Source organism: Humulus lupulus, chromosome 1, assembly GCF_963169125.1.
Source record: "Humulus lupulus chromosome 1, drHumLupu1.1, whole genome shotgun sequence".
NCBI lineage: Eukaryota > Viridiplantae > Streptophyta > Magnoliopsida > Rosales > Cannabaceae > Humulus > Humulus lupulus.
In genome coordinates this window covers 116729454-116739460 of record NC_084793.1, presented here as the reverse complement: position 1 = coordinate 116739460, position 10007 = coordinate 116729454, and positions in this window count along the sequence as shown.

Sequence of the window (10007 nt, the reverse complement as noted above, 5' to 3'; positions counted from 1 at the left end):
TTGTAGGACCTATCTGTTGTTTGTATCGTATGGGTCGATAGGCTCCTCAAGAACCAAGATCGAACATTATCCATAATTTGGCAACAAGGTCCTAGGACCTGTCTCTTGTTTGGATCGTATGGGTCGATAGGCTACTCAAGAACCAAGATTGAACATGATTTATATTTTGGCGACAAGGTCATAGGACCTGTCTCTCGTGTGGATCATATGGGTCGATAGGCTCCTCAAGAACCAAGATTGAACATGATCCATAATTTGGTGACAAGGTCCTCGGACCAGTCTCTTGTTTGGATCTTATGGGTCGATAGGTCCCTCAAGGACCGAAATCGAACATGATCCGATGGGATTGACAGGTCTACAGGACAAGTCTCTCATTGAAAGAAATTTAAAGAATTAATTGAAACTTAATAGATTAAATTCATTCATTCATTGAAGCACAATGACTATTATACAGATAATTCAAAAATAATAAATTTTCCTTCTACTCGGCTATGCTTCTTTCTGCTAAGGATTCGATGGGAACGACATTCAGGTGTCCACATCTTTGGCACTGGCAAGCTTGGCCAAGGCATCAGCATTGGCATTCTGCTCCCTCGGGACTTGTGTAATCGAGTATCTCTTGAATTGTGTCAACAAGTCTTTCACCTTGTTTAGGTACTGCACCATCCTTAGTCCCTTGGCTTGATACTCCCCCAGTACCTGGTACACCACTAGCTAGGAATCGCTGAATATCTCCAGGGACTGTGCATGTACATCCCGAGACAAGAATAATCCTGCTAATAATGCCTCGTATTCAGCCTCGTTGTTTGAAGCATTGAATCCAAATATGAGAGTGCAATGGATTCGATGATTCTCTAGAGTGATCAGTATGATTCCTACGCCTGAGTTGTGCCCTTTGGATGCTCCATCAACATATAGCTTCCATATAGGAGTATCTCCTTCCTTCTCGGTATCTCCATTCTTCGATTTGTAGGAAGGGACTTTAAGGTTGGTGCCTTCGACTATGAAGTATGCCAATGCTTGTCCTTTTATTGCCATCTTCAAATGATAAGTGATATCAAAATATCCTAGTTCCACTACCTACTTGAGTAATCATCTCGCGGCCTCTGGTTTCTAGAAAACCTGTCTCAGCGATTGATCGATCAGGACTCGGATCAAGTGAGCTTGGAAATATGGATGCAGCTTTCAAGAGGCGATTACTAAATAGTAGGCTAGCTTTTCAAGAGGGGGATACCTAGACTCCGCACCTACTAGCCTTTTACTAATATAGTATACAGGGTGTTGTACCCTGCTCTCTTCCTTTACCAAAGCAGCACTGATTGCATTCTCGGTGATTGCCAAATAGATGAATAGTGCTTCACCATATACTGACTTTGCTAGGATGGGAGGTTGGGCGAGGTGCTCCTTCAGGGCTTGGAAAGCTTCTTCACATTCCTCGGTCCATTGGATCTTCTTGCTGCCCCTTAGTAAGTTAAAGAAAGGGACACACTTGTCTGTAAACTTTGATATGAACCTACTGAGGGCAGCTACTCTCCCGATTAAGCTTTGCACTTCTTTGATTGTGGTAGGTGACTTCATGTTGATCAATGCTTTGATCTTCTCAGGGTTAGCCTTGATTCCACATGAATTGACTATGTATCCGAGAAACTTACCAGAACCAACTCCAAACAAGCACTTGAGAGGGTTTAACTTTATGTTGTACTTTCTAAGTATTGTAAAGCATTTCTCCAAGTCTTGAACATGCCCTCCAGCTTCTTTGGACTTGACTAGCATTCATTGACGTATACCTCCATATTTCTGCTGATCAAGTCTTAGAACATGCCATTCACTAAACACTAGTAGGTGGCTCATGCGTTCTTCAAGCCGAATGGCATCACCTTATAAAAGTACAATCCCTTGTCTGTCTGGAAGCTAGTATGTTCCTCGTCGGGAGGGTGCATACTTATTTGATTATACCTAGAATATGCATCCATGAATGAGAGTATTTCATATCCTACTGTTGCATCGACCAGGTGGTCTATTCTAGGTAGTGGGAAGCAGTCTTTGGGGCAGGCCTTGTTTAGATATGTGAAATCCATGCATGTTTTCCAGTTCCCGTTTGGTTTTGGGACCAGCACGGGGTTCGATACCCAATCTGGGCAGTAGGCCTCCCTTATAAAACAATTTTCCTTGAGCCGCTTGACCTCCTCCTTCAGGGCTTGAGATTGGTCTTTGTCAAGCAGTCTCCTTTTTTGTTGCACTGGTGGGTAGTTCTTGTCTATATTGAGGACATGACTTATCATGGATTGAGAAATTCCAAGCATGTCCTTATGTGACCAGGCAAAGACATCCTAATTTTTCTTCAAAAATTCCACCAACTATGCTTTAATTTCCACCTTTAACTCCTTGCCGACTTTGATTACTCTTGTCGAGTCCTCCTCATCTAGTAGGACTTCGTCAAGATCTTCAACTGGTCCTACCCTCATGACGTCATCCCCAAAGTGAGGATCGATGTCATTTCCCTCGCTTTGGGAAATTTGCTATAATAACAAATCTTCGTTAAAAGGAGCCCTCAGCTTCAGTAGAGTGTTTTTTTCAACGTCAACTTCCATGTTGACAACCTCATCGGTTCCTTCATTCTCTTCGCAATAGGTTACTATCCTGTTGTTTACGCATGGTGTAACGCCCCATGTCACTATGATTGCTTCGTGGAATGACGACTGACCCTACAAACCAACACAAGTCTTTCTAGCGAGCTTTGTCCTCACTCGCACGCTTCGTGGGAAAACTTCCCAGGAAGTCACCCATCATAAGATTGCTCCAGGTCAAGCATGCTTAACTTTGGAGTTCTCAAGTGATGGGCTACTGAAAAGAAGATGCATCTTGTTGGCATAGGTAGTACCCATCAATCCATTTAAGCCATCTTCAACTGTGTAGTCCCATACCTACACAATCTTAGAATCACGACACTTGACCTTCCTAAAGCGATGTGGGATTGCACATCTTTTTACCCAGTCTTTCCCTCTGCGAATCACGAGATTCTGACTGTCACAATCACCCCCCCTTACGGGCCCGACGTCCCTATCGGCCACACTTCTGGCTGGGTCAAGGCTCTGATACCATTTTGTAATGCCCCACGTCACTATGGTTGCTTCCTGGAATGACGACTGACTCTACAAACCAACACGAGTCTTTCCAGCATGCTTTGTCCTCACTTGCACACTTCTTGGGAAAACTTCCCAGGAGGTCACCCATCATAAGATTGCTCCAAGTCAAGCATGCTTAACTTTGGAGTTCTTAAGTGATGGGCTACCGAAAAGAAGATGCATTTTGTTGGCATAGGTAGTACACATCAATCCATTTAAGGCCTCTTCAACTGTGTAATCCCAAACCTACACAGTCTTAGAATCACCAAACTTGACCTTCCCCAGGCGAAGTGGGATTGCACAGCTTTTTACCCGGTCTTTCCCTCTGCAGATGATGGGATTCTGACTTTCAATCATGGTCCTTTCTTTCAAAGATAGTTGCCAGATATATACTGCTACGTGTAATTCCATCATGAGGGGTCTCCCAAGCACTACATTATAAGTCGATGAGAAATCTACCACCAAGAACTCTGTCATCATAGTCTCGTGCTTGGGGGCATCCCCCACCGTCACCAGTAGTCTGATAGTTCCTGTTGGTGCTAGGCATTCTCTCGTGAACCTATATATCACTTGGGAACACGGTGTCAGGTTCTTGACCGTGAGCTTCATCTTCTCAAGAGATGATTTGTAGATGATATCTACTGAGCTTCCCGCATCCACCAAGCCTCTATTCACCCGGGGATTGGCGATTTGAATGGTAAGGACCAAAGGTCATTGTGGTGGTACCTCACATGCCTAGTGTCATCCTCTGTAAAAGTGAGAGTTTCACTTTCATACTTCAGATTTTTTGCAGACCGCTCCTCGACTGCCATACACTGGGAAGACTCCCCTACCTCATGTCTGAGGGTCCTTGCATATCACTCACGTGCATTGTTACTGTTGCTTGCTATGTGGGGCCCTCCCCATATGGTATCCAATGTGAAGTCTACAGCCGCCGGCTCCAATGGTGGACTTCTCTGCCTTCAGAATTCTGGATTCCTGCTTGGGGTTTCGGTCTTGACTCGGTACCTTGAGAGCTTTCTTGATCAGAGAAGATACTCTATCTCATCCTTCAATTGTTTGCACTCATTTGTGTCGTGCCCATAATCATTATGGAAATGACAAAACTTATTCTTGTCCTTCTTTCCTTTTGAATGCAAGGGTGGTGGCTTTTGGTATGGTACCTCCTGGTATGTTGCCAAGTAAATCTCAGCCCTTGATGTAGTTAGGATGGTATAATTGGTGAACCTAGGCTTGTAGGGCTGATGCTTAGGCTGTTTTTCGGTTGGTGCTGACTTAGCTTTCTTCTCTCCACCCTACTCGGAACCTAAGGTGTTCCTCTTTCTACCGTTGCCCTCACTACTGCCCTGAGGGTTTGCATCGTTCTTATCTGCCTTGACAGTGGTTGGATGGTTTATGCCTTTTTCTTCAGTTTTGATAGCATCATCTAGCTTCATGTATTTGTTGGCTCAGTCCAGGAACTCTTGCAAGGTGTTGATAGGGTTCCTGTGTATACTATCCCACAAGGGACTGCGATAAATTATTCCTGCCAAGATGGCAATAAACTTCCCTTCATCTCCTACCATGGACGCTCGGTTTTCCTCTCTCATGAATCTTTGGATGTATTCTTTCAGGGATTCATCCGTCCCTTGTTTGATTTCAGCTAATTGATTGGCATAAACTGGCTGAATCCACCCCACACTAAAGACCTTACGGAATTCCTTCCTGAACTGCTCCCATGAAGTGATGGATCCAGGTTTGAATTTCCAATACCATTCGTGAGCCGAGTCAGAGAGAGTGGTAGGGAATACCCTACACCTATAATTATGCTACACACTGAGTAACTCCATCTGATCCTCGAACTTCCCAATGTGTCGTATTGGGTCGTCGTTCCGAGTCTATGTTGGGAGTTTCGGGGTCTTGTATTTCGGTGGTGGTTGAGCAGCTTGGATATTAGGACTGAAGGGACTCCCACTTCTATGTGCCAACTCGATATTGGAAGGTTTCTTTGTCAGACCCTGGACAACCATGACGAGTGCATCTATTTGAGCCTGCACTACTGGTGGGATCGTTTCTCCAGGTAGGGTAGACGTCCCTGATACCCCCTCCTGAACTCTGGTCCTCCTGTTGATGACTTCCCTCAGATCTTGAGGTTGTGCATCTTTCAACAACCTATCAAACACATTATTAATGTTATTCATCAGTTCCTTTCCCTTGCGAAACTGAGGGTGTAGGGGTGCTTGGTCTTCCTTGTCCATGTCGATGCGACCCTACCCCCTAGCCTCTCCTCCTACATGAATTTGAGATTTTGAGTGACCGTTTCCATTCCTGCCACGCCTCTCAGATGTTTGACCCTCATCTCCTGTGTTGTTTCGTCAGTCCCCCTTGGAGGGGGCTTTCGGGTTGGTAATACTCCTACTCCAAGATGAAGTGTTATTATTCTTAGTCATGGAGGAGGCAGTCTTGGACTGTTCCTTTTCATCCTGTCTCTGGGAAAGTGGTTCTGAGAGTGTCCTTGGGGTCCTACTCCTCCCTTGGGACTCTCTGTTACTGTTGTCTCGTATTCCTGCTACTTTGGCCTGAGCCTCCCTAACAGCTTGTACAACAGCTTCAGTGTTAGCTCGGGCTAACTGAGTAGCCGCCTCCAAGGCTACAACAGCCTCTTGGTGTCTCCGATCAGCTTCCTGCTCCCTTTGGATCATTCTTTGGACCTGCTCATCTATCTCTTGTCGTTGTCGTTCCATAGTTGCCCTCTGAAAGGCAATTTATGCAGCAATGGTCTCCTGCCTTGCCAGAAATTGCGCCATCTCCTCCTGGTGAGCGTCCTGTGAATCCTTCGTATTAGGTTGATCTCCAACCTCCACCTGAGGTTCGTTAATGGGATCTATGGGATCCTGGGTGGTGGAATCCCTAGGAGCAGTCTTCTTTGTCTGACTGGGTTTTGGAGGCATCGTAAACTGATGAAAGTGTGTTTCTTGATTTCGTACTCTCAATGAAAGCACCAAAATGTTGACCTGTGAAATTGGCCAACGGTCGTATGTATAGTATATGACACCTTTTGAACGAAATAAATTGAATAAACGACAGAGTAAGATTATCTTAAGTAAGCACACATGAATTTTATAGTGGTTCATCCCTGTTCTGATGAACAGTAATAACCTAATCCATTTAGTCTTTAGTATTGAATTACTTGATCGACAATTACAAGTACGAACTGATGAGTTCTCTCGTTAAAAATATTTTCCGCCCAAAATTCCAGAAAGAGAGATCCAAGGGAAAAAAGTCCAAAAGTCCCCTTTATGAAGCCTTAGGTACTTTATTTATAGTACTCAGGGGTTGTTACATGATCAGTAGTACTAGAGATCGTGGTTTGGTACATGATCATTGTGAGTGGTGATATTTGTTCACCTCCCCATGATTATGAGATCGTGGGTCTTCTCGTTGTTTCTCTAGATCGTGGTGGATAATGCACGATAGAAACCTCTGAGGAAGATGTTAAGTCTCTGTTGGTATGTGAGACTTAGGTGCTAGGCCCGAGGACTTGAGCTTGGGTGCTAGGCCTGTGACCTTCTGGGTGTTGGACCTGTTGATCCTCTGGGTTCTAGGCCTGTGACCTTCTGGGTGCTAGGCCTGTTGATCTCAGTTTGAATGAGAGCGAGTATTTCTCAGTGAAGTGTACTTGGGGGTTTAGGCCGACCACCCAGGTGGTTCTTGAGCATGTCAGGCTGACCACCCTAGGGGTTGGGGTCAGGCTGACCACCCCTAGGGGCTCTTGGGCATACTGGGGCCAACCACCCCTAGGGGCTTTTGGACACACTAGGGCCAACCACCCGTAGGGCTCTTGGGCCTCCATAGGCTGACCACCCCTAGGGGTAGGGGTCAGGCCGACCACCCTTATGGGGTTTAGGCTTGGTCGACTTCCCCATAGGTCTTGGACCTATCTTTTTTGCACGTCGGTCTTTTCTCAATAATTTATCATTTTTTTCCTAATTTGTGATGTCACATGTCACATTCTCATTTGACATATCATCCTCATATTTTTGAGGGATAACAATCTTGTTTAGCTAGCTGGATTTCTTGTTTTGAATTGTTCTTGTTACTATGATTGTATAGAACACAACATTATCTTTAACTATCAATAGTAAACTATAAAGGAAAACTATTACTTTTTTGTATATTTTCAATAAATATCAAATGAGCATTAATGAAATATTGATTTTTGAATCATTTTTTCCAACTGTGCATTGGATCATAGTGCTAAAAATTATGTCAAATATGCCATATATTGATTTTTTTTGTGCCAAATATAGCACACTATTTACATCTCTCACTGGAGATGGTCTTACTATTCATCTACCCTATGAAAACAAAACCTACCAGCTTTTGGAAAAAGATACTGACAACCTCATTGCTAACTCCCCAATACATTGCTTGAGCAACCAATTTCCCATATTTTGTGGGGGCATAAATCCCAACATGGATCACATTAGTTTCCTCCTGAATTTGGAAAGCAACCAAAATTTGAAAAATAAAAAAGCTTCGTCCAAGTTCCAAAGAATCACACTAGGATCCTCCATTGAAGTTAAGAATCCATCAATCCAAAAATCACCATTAAAACAAAATAGAATAAAATAGCTACCATTTCGATATTAAAATCTACTATGAAACTCAATTTTGCTACCATTATGAAGATTACCAGCAAATCGAAGCAGAAAAGATACATTGAAGTTTGAATTCTAGTATGTTCACCATTGGTTCTAGCAACTATAGTGACAATCAATTTCCCTGGTGAATAGAGCATAACCACATACAACAAAAAAGATACTAACAAATAAACTCTAACATTACTCTATGAGCACTGCTATTAGGCATCAATGGTGCCCAACACGACCATGAGGTGGTGCCTCATGAGTGATTAGCGGTTTTCTATGATAGTTATTAAATTAAAATATGTGGGACCCAATATTAAATTGCACCAATAGCGGTACGACAACTCATGGTGGTGTTGGGCACCATTGGTGCCCTTTAGCAATTCTCTTACTCTATAGTTAAAATTGAATATACATATATATATATAGTTGACTCAGTTTTTGGGCAAACTCATCAAGCACCCAAAGAGTAATATTGACAAGTTTTGTGAGAGTGGAGTCAAGTGTTTAAGACATTCTTAACATGGATAATTACTAGATGGAATAATAAATAACAAAGAGATTTATAGTGGTTCGGCCACTAATGAGACCTACATCCCCTTGGTCACTTTAATTGATTTATGAGTGTCAGGTCTATTTTAGTTTTGTTTTAAACTGTGTTTTGGGGTATGTTTTTAGTCTTTTATGTTGTTTTGTGCAATGTTATGCTTTTTTGTTTATGTTTTCAGACTTAAGTGACAAATATGTGGTTGGGCATGAAATTGGCGGAAAACAAGCTAAAATGATGATAAATATGACTATTTTATCAATGTTATTGTGTCAACAAACCTTGGGAACTTTTGGGGATGATGAAAATGCACTTTGACATTGAAAAATGTTGAATTCTAAGAGAAAAATCATTTTGAGCCGCGACGCAAAAAGTGGAGATGCGACTCAAGGAGAAATAGAGATGTGCAAAATATGGAAAAAGTGGAGTTGCGACGCCTTGAAGTAGCACTGCGGCTCTGGCATTTATAGTCACAACGCTTGTTTGTCGAGCCACGACACTGAAGAAGTTAGAGGCGAGGAGTTTTGGGCTTAACGCAGGGGCGCCGCAGTGCCTGATTGTTGAGTCATGGTGCGTATGTCCGTATGATAGTGAGAGAAAATGGTATTTTACTCTTTTCAAAAGAAAGTTAATTAGGGTCAGTAATTAATCATGTTTTGACGATCATAAAAGGGGAATTGAAGCAAAGGAGGCTCAGAAGAACGCTTGAAAACCATTCCGAAAGACTGGTTCAATCTAAAGTTCTTTCCTCTTTCTTTTATCTTTAATTCATGTTGCACTTTAGTTTTTTGAATCTGAATTTTATGGATAGGAATTAGATTTTATTTTTAAGGATTTTAATATATTCTCTTGAAACTCTATTATGATTTAATGCAAGTTTATGTTTTCTTCTTCTTTATTGAGATCTTATTAATTCGTGTTTATTGTGTGTGTGATTGATTGACCATCTGCTACATGATTTATATGAGTTTAATTCAAAATATGAAAAGTGAGATTTAAACCTACTATAATTGATTAGACATAAATTTTAATATTGAATGAGAGTATCAATATGATTTGTGCAATTAATGAGTTCCTATGCTTAGTGCTTCTTATATGTTGAATTTGTCATAGAAATATAAAAAATTATCATTTAGGTCGAGTTTTATATATCTTAATCTGAATATAAAATACTTTTGTGAACTCGCTATCTTGATAAGAAGAATGAATTTGGAGTTTTGCATTAATGAAATGTTAGAGTGGATAGAAGATGATATTAAATTCCCTAGTTTACTTAGTTGTTGAGTTAATTCTCTTTTTCTGCTATTTATTTCAATTTTAAATTTTAGTTTAAAGTTTGTTTATGATCTTTGAATTGTTTAAGTTTATGCTTTAGTTTTTAATATTCAAATTTTCATTAACCAAATAGAAATTAAAATTTAATTATTGGTAATTCAGTCTTTGTGGGACGATACTCGTGCTTATGCACTTTATTACCTGAATGATACGTACACTTGCATTACTGAAATTTTCACAACAATGAGCTTGCAAGATTTGGTTACCTTTGTGATTATATATTAGCTCTCTTGAGTACGAAGAGAGTGTTTGGAGCTAAGGGGTGCCTCTAGGTATTTGGCTATGTTGCCATGTCCTTTTCCCTGACCCAATCTCCTTTTATTTATAGTGAGGAGCCAAATTATTCTTGGATTTCGGGCCTAAGCTGTTGGG